We start from the raw sequence: 15,488 nt of genomic DNA on the forward strand, positions 1-15,488 counted from the left end.
GCACCTCATTCAGAGTTAGTTCCTTTCCGTAAGTCAACCTCATCACCACCTTTCCTTTGCCTTCAACCTTGGACGAGAAGAAGAGTTTCCCATAAAGAGTTGTTCTTCCTTTTCCACAAAGATGATAAGTGGTGAACATCGACTTGTTGGAGCATATGTGGCGAGTAGCACCAGTATCCACCCACCATTCCCTTTCATTTCCAATCATGAGACATTAAGAAACCACAGCAGATAGGTTCATGTCATTAACATTGTTAGAAAGCGTGTCCATTATCACATTGGGGTTTTTTTTTTTCTTATACTTCTTTGGCTTGCGACATTCACTTGCCTTATGTCCAGCCTTCCCACAATTGTAGCACTTGCCCTTGAACTTAGTAGGCGTACTACTCTCTTCACCTTGAGCTTTGTCTTGGTGCTTCCTCTTTCCCTTAGCACTTGATCCTTCCACAACATTGGCCTTTGCCACCATGGGATCCTTGCCCTTCTTCTCAGATAGGCGGTTATCTTCCTCTATCCTTAGACGGACAATCAGTTCTTCAAGATTCATATCTTTGCGTTTATGCTTAAGATAGTTCTTAAAATGGTGGTAATTTCTCAAGATGGTGGAAATTTCTCAGGGTCATTCCTTCAAAGAATGACATCATGGAGGACTTGAAGTTCTTAGACTTGGCTTATGACGGTCTTACTATCCGTCATTTTGAAATCAAGAAATCTGCCAACTATGAATTTCTTCATGCCAGCATCTTCACTCTTGTATTTCTTGTCCAACGAATCCCAAAGTTCCTTAGCAGTCTTGAACACACTATACACATTGTATAATGAGTCAGCCAACCCACTAAGGACGTAATTTCTACACAAGAAATCAGCATGAAACCAAGCATCCTTGGCCAAAACCTTCTCCTTGTCGGTTTCATCAGGGCTTACATCAGGAGCCTTATCCCATAGAAACCTTGCCAAGTTCAGGGTAGTCAGATAGAAGAGCATCTTCTGTTGCCAGCGCTTGAAATCAGTTCCATTGAACTTTTCAGGCTTCTCCCCATGAGGAACATAATGGGAAATAGCAGTAGGAACAGTAACAGCAGGAGTAACTAGTGGTGTTGCCATATTCTGAAATATAACTACACTTTGTTATTTCCTTAAACCAAAAAAGAAAAGAAAACAGAAACAAATTCTGTTCGGTAAAGAAGAAGAAGAAAAAGAAATCTGTCTTAAGTTGTTAGGAATATACAACTTAATTGTACTTACTCTTTACCAATTACCAAACTATACAAACCTTTTGTCTTGTAAGTGTCTTGTACTTCTTAATTAAATCCGAGCCTAGTGTAGATACACTATGTCCTTAAGACAGATTTTCCCCCTCACGGTGCTTGAAGGTTGATGGAAAACTATCTCCCAAGATAGAACGGATTTCCTTCTATAGAAAGCTAGCACTTCAATTCTATAGACTCAGCGAACACAACATAGTATTTGACTAAGAACAGAGGGAGAAGAGAAAGATCAGAACTCTGTGTGATATGGTTTTTTTTTTCTCTCCAAATTCATCCACTATTTATAGGTGAGTGGTGCCTTTTTAAAAAACAACACGGTGACTCTTGGGAAAAAGTAAGCAACTCTTTGAAAAGTCACATGTTTGAAAGGACACACCATTTCGCATATAGCATTGTTTGAACCGATTGCCTATTTCGAAGGTTGCACCTTTTTCGCATGATGCACAATTTCAAACCAAGTGCACATTTCGAAAGGTCGCACACCTTTTTCGCATAATGCACTGTTTCAAACAAATGCATCATTTTGAAAAGGTTTTTCTCACATTACGTACTGTTTCAAGAAAAAACCCATTTCATCTTAAGTGGGGTAACTTGGGAGACAAACTACTCATTCATATTTAAATGGATTTGAGCAAATCATTTTTCTAACAATAACAATGACATAAAACATAGTGGGCAATCATCTATGGTATTGGTTAACCCAGTTAAATGTTGGGTCAAACTAGTAATGCCCGGTTCCCCTAGTTGTTATTCAAGATTTTTGACTCCATAAAACTGTGTGAAGTTAGCAAATAACTATCTGTACAATTCAACAAGAAAATGGGCTTTAGGCTCTAATTCCAGTTTTTATCAGATTTACAAATCGTTGATTATTAGAACAAATTATACATTTTAATCACGAGAAAAACTTGTTTTCCATTTTTAATCATCATCAATTTAACGATAAGATATGTGATTAATGTATTTTCTATATCCATTTGATTCTTTCGCGACTTTCTCTTTCGTGATCGTTATTTCTGTTTCCATCTCTTCATAATCAATTTGATGATAATATTTTTCTTTTCATGATTCGTTCTTATTGTTTTTTTCTTGTAAGATGTATCTTAACCAAAATCAAGTTGTTCATCAGTTCATTAAACAATATTCTTTTATCGAAAACAAAAAAAATTCAAATCAGTTAACACCCAAAAACATATATAATTATATTTTTAATTGTGAACAACTTTTACTCTTCGCAGATATTATGTATAATATTGTCAATATATAAAAATTATATTTTTCGTTTTGAAATTCTATATTGTCGATGATTTTTTTTTTAAGCAATTTGTTCACTTTTACAATTTTTTTTATTTTTTTTTCCGATAATCTTCACTTTTACATATATCTAAACACCTTTAAAGAGGCGCACCCCAGCTGTCAAGCCTAACTTTAGCCGCCATCACATAGAGGCGTAGGCGAGCTAGGCTTCCACCGCGCTCTTATCATAACCCCATTCAACATATGTACTTTTTAGCCTTCTAAGCCTATCCGGCGTCCGTCCGGGCTTTTCCTCCAACAACAATAAAACACCTTTTTTTTTGAGCTGCTCGACTCCAAGCCGTCCTCTACAACTTCCACCGCTTTCTTCTTCGTCCTATAAAAAAAAAGAAACAAAGAACAAACTCCTAGATGCAATAAGAATAATGAAGAATGCACCGTTTCCGTAGACCCTTCATTTCTTTCCCAAACTGAAAACCCAGAGACCACTCATATTCATTCAATAGTCAATCCTCAGTCCCCAATTGAAGGAGAAAATCCCAAGCGGTTTAATCAACTTTATTGGAGTAAATTGAAGATGGGTACAAAGAGTGAGGTCACTTCAATTTGAATGAGGACGCCAATGATTAGGTTCTCCAGCCCCTAACCTTTTCCGCTCCCTCAAACCCCTTCCCCAGTATAATTTGGGTTCGCTCTTCATATATGCATAGAATAAAGGTGTGTTGTTAATTTTATATTTGCCATGCATGTTTCATTGATTTTTGTTGTATTTCCTCATACTACCCCATTCATGTAATTGACATGGCTTTTTTATTTTCTTAGTTGAAGGCTGCAGAAATACGGGTTTAAAGTTGCAGGTTCACTTTGATGGCTTTGGCAATTGCCTATCTCTACATGAATTTGGTATGAACGTTTGGGGCAATTAGATCCATATAATGGTTTTTTTTTTATCAATCACCAAGTTGCTTGAGGATTTTCATTCTCAATTGAATTATATATGCTCAGAAATAACTAAGATGGTTGTTTGGCTTTTACTAATACCTACTTGATAAAATCAGTTATAGGTTGGAGGACATTAGTTAAAAATTGTTCTACTCTGGGAATGTAGCATAAAGGATATGATTGTTCTTTTCATTAAAGGAAAATGTTGCAAACTCATTTTCCACTATGAATCAAAAGATCAAAAGGTGGGTTTGGAATCTGGTTAAAAAATATTAATTGAACTAATTTTCTCATAAAATACATGAGATTCGCATTAGCTGGTTAGTGTTCCGATGGATTTTATATCATATATACTATAATTGTGGCGCTGGACCTTCATAGCTTCTTCTTGGTAAACAATAATTTTTTAGTTAGAACTTATTATTCTCAGCATTGAAAGTTTTGCACTTATTAATAATTACACTTTAATGTGTTTTGGGTATAGTTTGCTATATTGCACCAATTTGAGTTAGCCTGATCTAGCTCCTTTTCGGGGATTATTGTCAATTTTTTTCGTTGCTTTTATCTTCACTATAGAAGTATTAGGAATGAACTATAAAAGGTCATCATTTCAAAGGCTACGGAAGGCCTTCAAATTATGATCGCCGTTTCAACGTTTTGTTTGCAGGAGATTTTGTCTACACTGGGTACATAAAACTGGTTCATCTTTTGTTATATATATTTTCCACTTTACTTTAAGGCCTTCTCTTCTTTGGTATGTCTTACCAATCGTTACTACCCATTAGTTTCTCATGATTTTGTTTTTTGTTTGTTTGTTTGTGGCAGGGAAATTCTTGGAACATTGAAGTTAATGTTGTGATTAACTCCAATAGTGAGGTTAGGCTGAAATTAATTTTCCCATTAGTATCTTTTTGTTAAGTGCTAGCTCTATTTTGCATTGGACAAAAGATGGATTGTATATCAATATCTTGAGCTAACAAGTTGCTACTGGTAGTTCATTTATTTATAAGTACAAATGGTAAAATGGAACTAGCTGGAGAAGCATTTAACAAGCACGAGCGGTAGAGTGATCTCATTGGGGAACTCGATGTTTGTACAGGCAAAGATCAATTAGTGAGGACTAGACTCTAGCCACGTAAATTTCTTTTTTCTAATCTTCCATCATAAATGTATATGGTGTGGTGTTAGGCTACTTTATTCTTTGTTCATTCTGCCCTTTAACAAATATATGTACCAATTGTTTAGCTAGAATAAAGAACAATAACCATTTGGTTTTCATAACAGATAATGTGGGCAATATGTGTATATAAGCTACTTCAAAGTTGCCCCTTATTGAGTTATTAAGAATCCCTTATCGAGTTACCAAGAGTTCAACGAGGGGGAGCCTGAAAATTTCGACCAATCTATGCACAAGGTGAAACTCCCAATCTATATAGCTTGAAGCTGATGATTGGCTTGAGAAATAAAAGTAGATTAGAACCAAGTGTATCATGGTGATAGAAAGTATGTAAAATACCAGGAATAAGAGTTTCAAGCAGTTCATTGGTGGTTGCAATGAAAGAAGGTTAATTTTAAGTGTATAATGGTTGCCTCTCCAATAGGGTTTTCTGAAAATTTAGAGCACTAGCTCTTTTTTAAAGATGGATGGTTAGAGAAGTGAATCTTTAGAGCAGTCTATGTGGACTTTAAAGATGGATGATATACTGCTTGAATTGCAGAAAGGATGTATCTGCCACTGATCGATTTGCCTCTAAACCCAAGAAACATGTGCGAAAAAGTGGGCCAGCAGTCTCTCAACAAATTTTCATGTGTCGCCCTTTAACGTTTAGCAGAGTAGTAAGTTTATTTGGATCTTCAGCAGCACTGTACTTTTTAAAAGCAAGGTAGTGTGTGCCTTGACATTTTTGTTACACTTATTACATCTAATCCCCATATAAGAGAATAATTTTTCTGAAATTCTCTCAACTATGTTGTGGTTTCTATCTCTTACATCCTTGTTCAAGAAATTTTGAAATTCAATGATATGGTGAAAAATACGACATTCTGACTCGATGATTTGCTTCCAACAAATATAAGATTTGTACTTGGTGATTCACGTATACTTTACATAATGGCACTTTTGATGCTGACTTTGTTGTTGATTTCGTTTCAAATTTGTGTCAAATATATGTCCTATATGCAGTAACAAACCAAAATTGGAAATCTGTAGGCACATGTTGAAAATAATTTTGTGCTACCATTGCTGATCGATGAAGCAAGGTTAGGTAATGTATATGTGTTTTCGTGTCCATTATCATTTTGTATGGTGTTTTGTTCTACTAACCATGCATAACATCCTTATGTTGTGGTATAACCATTGAATATTTTATTAATTTTCATATATTCAAGTGTTCACAGCCAAAATACCTGAATGTTAGTTCCCCTCCTCTCACACCAAAGAATTAGAGATTACCGTTGAAATGGTCATGGTATTTTATGTTCAAGTGGTGAAATCTATACGTCAACTTTGTTATTTAACTCTTCCAAGTTTTCATACTATGATACTAGCTATATGACTCTATAGTATAATTCTTAAATAAACTCAAGAATTGAGAATCTCATTTTTGTTACCTGTTTTAATGATTCCAATGATTCTATAATATATTTCATCTATTTCATTTTCATCTAACATCTACTAAGGTATACCAACATGTACTTGGGGTGCTATGAGTAACCAAAACATGTGTTCAAGACCATCCAAAGAACATGTATTGCATTGTTTTCTGGCATAGACTAATTTGTTTGGTAGTGCAGAGCATAGTGTTTTGCAACTACGTTTGTTTTTATTAATGTTTTCCTTAAATATTTAGATTTTTTCTTTTCTTTTAATTTCTTTCCTTTCTTGCATATTGATATATGCTTCTTTACTACTACTTAGAGGTTGAACTCTCTAAATTGGTACAAAAGCAACTCAAATTTCCTTACTCACGATTTTCGTTTTCGTAAAGCTAAAGTAAGGATTCGAACCAACCTAAAGTCTAGGACAACTTCAAATTGGTTGTTACAATAAAGGGAACTAAGGAGTAAGGTTATAATACTAATGCTAGGTTTTCTTTCCTACACAACATTTAGAAAAACATTAAAGTTTGAAATCATGCACTTAAACGAAATACAAATTACTAAGAAAAAGGTGGAGAGTTAATCCTCCTCATGTGAAACTAACATTTAGTTTATTGATTTGAAAAGGTTTATTGATTCTTCCTAGACTCATAGACAAGTCCCTAATGAAAAAAAATATTTGATCCCTAGCATGTATGACTCACTAAAGAGCTCATACATGCTAGCAAGTGAAACCAAGCAATGACTTATCTCTAAGCTCATTGCTTGATTCCTGACTAGACACTACACCAACTATCATTTTGGGATAGGATGTAGAGTTAGTTGTTCTTCCTAAAAACCTACCAAACCAACAACAATTGTTTTTCCCTCACATGAGTTGGATTAACTCCCCAAAATGGAAGTTAGCTCATGATCCTTGAGACAAGGAATTTAAACTAGAGAAACAAAGAAAGAGAGAAAAAGGAAGAAGATAAACAATCAAACTCACTTCTATTTATTTTCTAGAAGAAAACAAGTATTTTCTCCATTAAAACTATTACAAGCTTTCTAATAAAAACTAAAAACTAAACTTATGATTTTTTTCACTAAGGAACTAAAATAATGCCATGTAAGGAAAATAAGTCAAGGGAGTAAATGGAGTGTCCCCCACCCTTGTCTAATTTCTTCTTCATTTGAGAGAAATCTCATTTCCTCCCATATGAATCATCAAACCACATTAATTCATTTTTATCCACCACATTAAAACAAAGTGACACCTTGCCTTTTTTTTTTTCACTATTAACACCTAATCTAATTTATTACATGCAAGGTGTCAACTTTGCACCAATAATTTATTATTTTTGTCTTGACATGCTCCATGATTGATGACTCATCCAATCTTGTGGCCCCGCATAGTGGGTCCATGTGCAGTCCAGTGGCGGTCCGGTATTTGGGCAGTTTTACAACTCCCCGCCTATGCGTAGAGTTCATCGCCTTGATTGTCTGAGCAGCTCTCTTGTCTCATTCGGAGTCCTGGTTCGAGAGGTAGGAGCTTTGGAAGTTTGATGCTTCTGTGCAGATTTGGAAGAATTCATATATACGCCGTTCCTCGTGCTTTATGCAAATACCTGCAAAAGTATGAAAACATATTTATTTCATGATTATTAAACACATAATTAACCAAATTTATATGTCTCAATGTACACTTTTGGGTGCTTATCACACTACCCCCAAACAGCACTTTGCTTGTCTTCAAGCAAAGAAGAGACACTAAAATAGATAAGTGGCAAAAAATGTGTAGTCCTAACTAATTCTTGTTTCAAGAGAGCGGTTGCATTGACCATATGCAACAAGGCCTTAAACCACTAGGAATTCCCTAGTGGGACGAAGTTATAGCCCCTCGTGAGAGTTTTCGAGGAAAAGATACTCACAAACTTCATTTATACTACAACGACTTCGATGTGTAAACTCGTTTCCTAAATTAATCTCAGATATCTATACATCTCCTTAGCAGGGAACGAGGATTGATTTCTTTGAAACTCAAGTTAATATGTATTCAATAATTAAAACATCTACATATGATTATTCGTGCAGTGAACTTTTCATTAAAATGTACTAGCAGGGTTGTTTCTGGATCCTTTGGAGAGCATACCTAAATGGGTTCTCACAGGTATGTGTTGAAACACAAATTCACTCAAAAATTTTCCACTCAGGTTTTGTTAATTCCAGTGTCCAGTGGGCACACGTTTCCTTACATCTCAATGACAGTCAGAGGAGCCGATGTCGATCAATCACGTCTACTACTTATTATCACACCACCCTACTCCTAATTGAGCTAGAGGTCTTTATTAGGTATTGTGGGGCTTAGGTGGATAGTGTACAAGAAAATGGAAATGGATAATCAAAATTTACGAGTATGAGAGAATAGGGTCTTCATATATTTACACTAGAGAAATCCTTGTTTTCTTTCCTTCTTCTAACTGAGTTTTATAACCTTGTTCTTAAGCCTCTAATGGATTTTTATTATTATATCTTTTTTTTTAGATGGCTTAAAAACATGATTCTATTTTTCTTTCCTGAAGCAAGTAACTAACTTTTATTTGGGATAAGTCTTTCTCTTTATTCTTTCCACATTTCATCCTATTTCTCATACTCATCACTTAGGTAGGTTCTTTTATTTGGTTTAATAAATAGGTAAGGAATTTTTGGTGAAAGTGAAAGGTTTGATGAACGGTTCAGTGGAGTGACTAGCGGTAAAATTTGTAACAGGTAAGAATTTTTAGCTATGTCGATCCAAAGAAGGCCTAAATTTCGCGATAGGGTTGGGTGGTGATCAAGTAAGTAGACGCGTGATTTCTCTAATCGAAAAAACTACTCCTCTGTGTCATCACACACAAATCACTCATGTCAAGGTTTTTGGTTAGATTCTCACAGGATTTATAGTTTAAGTAACTAACCGTTGGTTCCAGAAACTTACTGCTATGTACAATCGATGTTACTCAGTACATGAATATTCATGAAAAGATGTATAAACTATTGCATACGTATTATCTAAAGTTTCTCAAAAACAAATCCTAATTCAGATACTAATGTGAGATTTCTAGACAATTTTCATCATTGAAAAGGAAACAAGACTTTGTCACTAAGTACAATTATTAATATGAAAATAAAAACTATATACAGGCTACAAGATGCCTAATTTTTGGTACAGGTTTAAAGCACCCCCAAACAGAATGATGCTTAGTCCTCGAAGTATCAATAATTAAAGAAAGAAAGTACCTGAGAACCGTGAGCAAAATTAGGACTAGATTGCTGGAACAGAAAGGTTGGAGATCATAATATATTATTCAGAAAGAACAAGAAAATGTTCAATAGCACACTAAACATAGCACACGAAATAAAAAACAATAGCATACGAAACATGAAAAACAATAGCACACCAAGCATAAGGTTTAGCTAGATATATGTACAATGGCAAACTCAAGTTTACCATCCAGCAGGATGTGAAGGTCTGGGGTCCTCTTTAAGGAAATACATTTCCTTAGCATCGCGCTAATAGATAATAGTCTGCCAAATTTCGGTCCATTCTTTGTCTCCGGATTCCCTCAAATTGGTCTTCATCTTTTCGTCCTTTGGGTAACATCGAACATGCATGCCTCAGGTATAGAGCGGGACGCTTCCATTGACGAAACCTCAATGAGCGAATGATTTTGTTTGCTGGGCACATGGAATCCACCTTGACCCAGTCATGAAAAGTGGCTGCAAACTGTGGGAAATGTGTCTTCATGATCCGGCAAGCGGTGACTGGTAAAAGTATATACTGATCCTGAAAAGTGCGAGCTCATTTCAGGCTGGAGACAACACAACCTAAAATGTTAAATAATGCATGACCCTGAGCTAGTGCACTGAATACGACGCAAGCAGCCTAATTGGCAGTAGAAAAATGCCAATCTCCCATAATGTTCAGGAGTACAAATAACATTGCAGTCCCCATGTTCATGGTCTTGCTTGCTAATGGAATGGTGATGTTGCGCCATGGCACATGGCCATCTCCTTCTCGTTTGATCTCAAGACCATCACCATAAGAGTCGCGAAACGCTTGCCACTGAAAGGAACGGTAAGAATTATGATAGATGTAATGCCAAGATGCAGCAGGTTCGTGGTATGGAAGGTCCAAAGTTAGGGCAAGTTGTTGTTCAGAAAAGATATGAGGTGTGTCACCAACTCGGATTGTGAACCCGTCTAAATAGAAACCATGCGCATGGTTGAATGCTAGTGTGTCTTCCATATTAGCATAAAAGTATGCAGCCAAACTCGGAGAATAAGTTTGGTCAGGTTGAAGAATTAGGGAAGACCACCCAATGTTTGTGATGTAATCATGGAAGAGATGGCCATAGGCATTGGAATCCATCATAGATGAAAGGATTGCTTTCAGAATGAGTTTGGGAGGTACCATGGATGATGAAGATGCAATGTTTGATGAAGATGCCATGGTGGATGAAGTAAAGAAATGGGTAACGATACCGGCAACTGGATGGAAAAATGAGTATGTAAGAAAATAGACCCTCCTGTACCACATGTTAAAATTATATTAGTCACAACGGAAATGATGACAATCCTACTAAGCAAAGAATACAAAAAAAGAAGACAAAATACATAGTATGACGGAAAAACGTAATAACATATATGATTATATACTTATTGACTTAGTAATATCATGGATTCTTATATTGATCTTGGAGATGCATATTTTGCACCAGACTGTTTAGGTCTTCTATTTGTTGGCCGAAGCTGCATCCGAATGTCCCCTTGGTCCGGCAGAGAGTACAATTTGATTTTCCATTAGGAGAGCGTGATTTTGCAAGGATTGAGAATGATTTTCCAAGATCTCCTCCCCGCCAACATCATGCATTGCTTGACGATCTTGGAAATCTGAAGAGTTGTGATGATGATATTCGACGGCGTGTAGTTCCCTCAAACCCCCGATGAAGAAGTTTAATGCCTTCCATGGGATTAATAATATTCAGCATGGCATTTTCATCAAATAAATGGTCAGAATTTGAGCTTGGGTTGTTCTGCTCATCTATCAGAGTATCAGGGGTCCAAAAACCAACGGAGTAGTCTGTTTGGAGTACCTTTATATATGCTCTTTGAAGTCTCTCGAGAAATTATTGGATAACCCCAACGATCATAATCTGCGTTAGCTACTAAAGTGGGTAGGGTGCCGACCTTCTTGTTTTCTTGGTGATTACGTTCCGAGGTGTTGGATCGGACAAATGTCATCTCTTTGAGTTTGCAAAATCCAAAGTAGGTGAAGTTGAGGCTTTGTGACTTCTGATTGGTGTGATGTACCTACCACATTATGTCCCAACCAGTGGAGCACAACACGTTGATTCTGTTTCAAAGAGCGTTGAAGAACAATGTGATGTGTATTTTCGACGTCGCCATGAGATACGGTAGCTCGCAGTAAAGTTTTTGCGGAATCAAATGATGACTCTTGAAAAAGGGACTCCTGGGTATTTATTGGGATTTGAAGTATGTCGGAGATCATTTCCTTATTCAATTCCAATCGTTGTCCATAGGCATTGAAGTAGAATTTTCCATCTTCATATCCGCTAAATTGGTAGAACATCAAAACCAATTCTCGGGAATAACCATTTGTTGAATGATATAGAAGAGGCGCCCATCCGCCGACGATGATTTGGTGTCAAAATAAGGAGAAAAAAGCCCCCTTGAAAAGTTTTCGTGTAGTCTTTTCTCTGCCGTTATTTTTTTCTTGGTTGAGCCATTATTGAGGGAAGGATAGTGAAAATTGTTTGAATAAGAATGGCTGAAAAAGAAGAGATTTATAGCCAATCTATGAGTCTATACCAATCTGGAGTCCAAGTGTAGTTAATGACCCATGTGATTATGAATAGCATCATAGGGGATCCACAGTAAGTCTTTGTCATGTCAGATATCCAAATACAATTAATGAGATGGTTTAATGTTAGAAAATACGGAGGAAAGTTTCACAGGGTAGTTAGACTTACACGTAATTTCAGAAATGATGATCATAACTCAGTAATAGAATATGGATAGAATAATCGAGCTGCATGTGTGACAAGTGTTATGTGTACCTTGTAGCGTGCACGATTTTCTCTGAACACCATGTGTATCCATTAATTATTTTGGTGAGTTTTGGATGGCCTTTCTTTATTATGGTTTGTTTATTTATTTACTTATTATTATTTTATTTATTTATTTATTTATTTTTATTATTATTATTATTATTATTTATTTATTTATTTATTTATTTATTTATTTATTTTTTTAGAGAGGAAAAGACAACTAATATACACAAATATTTAATCTGGAACTTCTCCATTTAATACATGAACCCGAACAAATGTGTGAGAATTTTTAACACACCCTACTAATATTCAAAAAAATGAAAATCAAAAAAAAAAGAAAAACGGTTACATAGATCTAGATGTTCTGGATCATGTTATGCATGAGTGACAAGAGAATAATGATAAACACTGTTATCACGATTAGTGTGGTAGCCCATTCGCGTTGCTCCTTTTCCCATCGGTCTATTTGATTCATTATGTTCAAGGAATTGAAAATTTGTGAAGATTAAGAGAAGGGAATGAGTGAAAGTGGAAAGGAGAGTTGTATTTATAACTTGATTTCTGACCGTTGGGCATCTGACCGTTTGGATCAGTCCGTTGGGTTCTGACCGTTAGGCTTTGAGAGTAGGCCCAATGAATCAAGGAGCAAACTCATATTTTTGAAAATACTATATTCGCATAACATAAATAATTTCTCATTCAAACCATCTGGAGATACAAAATTATGAGAAATCAACCGATATATAATAATTTAGCACTAAAAAAAATAAAAATGCAATGCATAAGGGAAATAAATTACATAGTCATTTCTAAACCAAGGGAAATAAACAGCTACTGGAATCCTCCGGGTTAGCAGAAGATGAACTTGGGTTTCTACGTCTTCTGCCACGACGAACTTCATGCCGAAATGACCGGGTCCGAATGTGGCCTATAGATCGAAAGTAACCGATCTTGGAATTGTCCGCTGAGTTGCCATCATCATTCTCTCGAAACGGCCTTGGCGATTTCTCATTTCTTTTTGGAAGTCATTCGGGAAGTAAGCATTTCTTCTGGCGAAGAAACATCCCGCAAGATACTAGTATTCATGTGCTTCAAGCGCCCATAGGAGTATTGATTCGGTGCATGGTATCTTCATTAAAACAGTCGGGTGGTGAAGGAGGAGGAGGAGGTACGTTATCATGCTCAATGTCATCTCTAGCCATCGGGTCCCGGTGGTCTAAAACACAAGTCTAAAAATTCCAAAATTCTCGAAAGACCTTGTTTTAATGAAAGGAGTAGCGGATCGAACCCTAAGTTAAGCATAAGCCTAAGTAACAAGTACAAAGAAGAGGAGTCGACCTGTTTGACGCGGTCGTAAGAATATGGCCCAGGAAATGGACCATACAGAAAGTGTTCTTCCTCTCCTGTAGGATCCACAGCAGGTGTAAGAAAGTCTTGTTCACGTCAGACGTCTTTGAAGTTCCAATGACGTTGTACGCCAGCCATTGAGTGATGGCTAATTGGTTACGTCTGAGCGAATGCTGGTACACGCAGTTCGAGCTAGTGTTGTACTCTCCCTCAAGAAGCGTGTCAAACATCAAATCCCTCGTGGTCGGATATTCTGACAATAACAGGGTCGGACTATCAGAATTTATCGGAATCTGTGCGGTATTCGAAATCAACTCCAGCGTGAGTTCACGTTCCAACCCATCCGCCGTAATCCAAAATTCGTCACCCCGGAAACCTCCATTGTTGTAAAATTTCAACACTAAATCTTCGGAGTACTAAGCTGGAATTTGGTGCAATAGATATTCCCACTCTCTACTAGCAATTTCTTCATCGAAAAATGGGTGAAACATCCCGGAATTGTAGAGATTTCCGAAATTTCGCTCAACTGTGATTCTCCTTCGTCTTTGCCATAGCGAAAGTGTAGATGATCTTTTGAGGGTGCAAATAGCAAGAGGAGGTGGAGGAGATGGTGCTGGAGGAAGGGGTTGAGTTTGGTGTATTTTGGCCGCGGCGCTGGTCAATTCACACTGCCTTTGTCGCGAGTGAAAGTGGGGGGGGACCAAGATCCGATTTTTGTGGAAGAAGAAATGAGAGGGGTGGACGCGTGGGTGCCTCGCGCGTGGGCTTTGTACCAGGATTTTTTATTTTTGGGTCGGGTCAAAATTTTGGCCCAAGCCCAAATGAATATAAGAAATTCCTTTTATGTCCCAAAATGTTCCGAAATTTCAAACGTGGAAATTCGATTCGTTTCAACTCCAAATTGAACGGATGAGATATCAAAACGATCGGCATTAAAAATTCCATCCACTAGAATATGAAAAAAAATCACATTTAAACATTTTTTTTTTTTTTTTTTTTTTTTTTTAAACTTTGGTTTTTATTTATTTACACTTTTATATACAAATGTACAAGTCGAGAAGAACGTGTCAACAACACCGGAAGTCCAAATAAAATAACACATCACAACAGCTTAACTCAGGCAACTTTCATGTCGGCTCTGGCTTAACCCAATCTAGCCGTGACTGCGGGCTTAACCTTTATGTTTTGGGGCCTAGGGTTCGTGATCGGTATTACCATCCTTGACCAATGTGCAATGGTCTAATAATAATATTACCCTTAGTACATATGGTATAACCTCAAACCGCCCAAAACAAATACATAGAAAACCGATCGGGTTGGCCTCGGTGGAATCCATTGCCTGCATTTAACTAGGAAATGTCCGATGGTGCATATCACGACTCTCTTTGGGCACCATCTTTGGGTGCTAATAAAAAAAAAAAAAACGAAAGTATATACATGTTGAGTCTTTTACGCCGATCCTCAAGATTTAATGTGAGCTTTTAACGCCGATCCTCAAGACGATTGTGAGTCTTTTAACGTCAGATCCTCAAGACGAATGTGAGTCTTTTAACGTCAGATCTCAAGACGATTCCCAACCTGTGGGAATAACGGGACAACGATGAAGTTTATCCTGCTGAGCTGGTGTCAGACAATAATATACCTTATACCGGCTCATCTCGGATAGAAGATCAAGACCTGGACAGAAAGGAGTTTGACAGTTCATACACCACCCCATCCTTTTCGCACGTCGCTTTCGAGCAAAAGTACTACGACCATTACCAATTCGAGATGGGTAAGATTTACACCAAATGATGAGTTGGAGTTTGCGAGGAAGAGAATATAAAAGGGAAGAAAAAGAAGGATTTGAAATTTTTGGTACCCATTGTTTTCCAGGATGCACGTTTGCTCGATTATCAGAAAACATTTATACTCAGTTCTGAAGTAGAGTTTTGTGGACTAAGGTTCCGGCCCTTGCAACCACACACTCTAGGGATTTTTAGAA

General features: G+C 36.8%; 2 long non-coding RNA genes across 3 annotated transcripts; both read left to right on the top strand.

Annotated features, from left to right (window-relative positions):
* The first annotated feature begins 2,817 nt into the window (after positions 1-2,817).
* LOC147480997 (uncharacterized) lies at positions 2,818-4,454 on the top strand. The gene is made up of 3 exons (XR_015205876.1): positions 2,818-3,242; positions 3,348-3,428; positions 4,293-4,454. It is a non-coding gene; the product is annotated as an uncharacterized LOC147480997 (long non-coding RNA).
* Positions 4,455-4,469: 15 nt separating this feature from the next.
* On the top strand, positions 4,470-7,598 carry LOC147480998 (uncharacterized). Of its 2 annotated transcripts, XR_015205877.1 has the most exons (3): positions 4,477-4,602; positions 5,677-5,731; positions 7,461-7,598. It is a non-coding gene; the product is annotated as an uncharacterized LOC147480998 (long non-coding RNA). The 2 variants fall into 2 exon arrangements; XR_015205878.1 differs by lacking the exons at positions 5,677-5,731; positions 7,461-7,598 and adding an exon at positions 4,752-4,797 and having other exon boundaries at positions 4,470-4,602.
* Positions 7,599-15,488: the final 7,890 nt, after the last annotated feature.

Source organism: Coptis chinensis, chromosome 8 (assembly GCF_015680905.1).
Source record: "Coptis chinensis isolate HL-2020 chromosome 8, ASM1568090v1, whole genome shotgun sequence".
NCBI lineage: Eukaryota > Viridiplantae > Streptophyta > Magnoliopsida > Ranunculales > Ranunculaceae > Coptis > Coptis chinensis.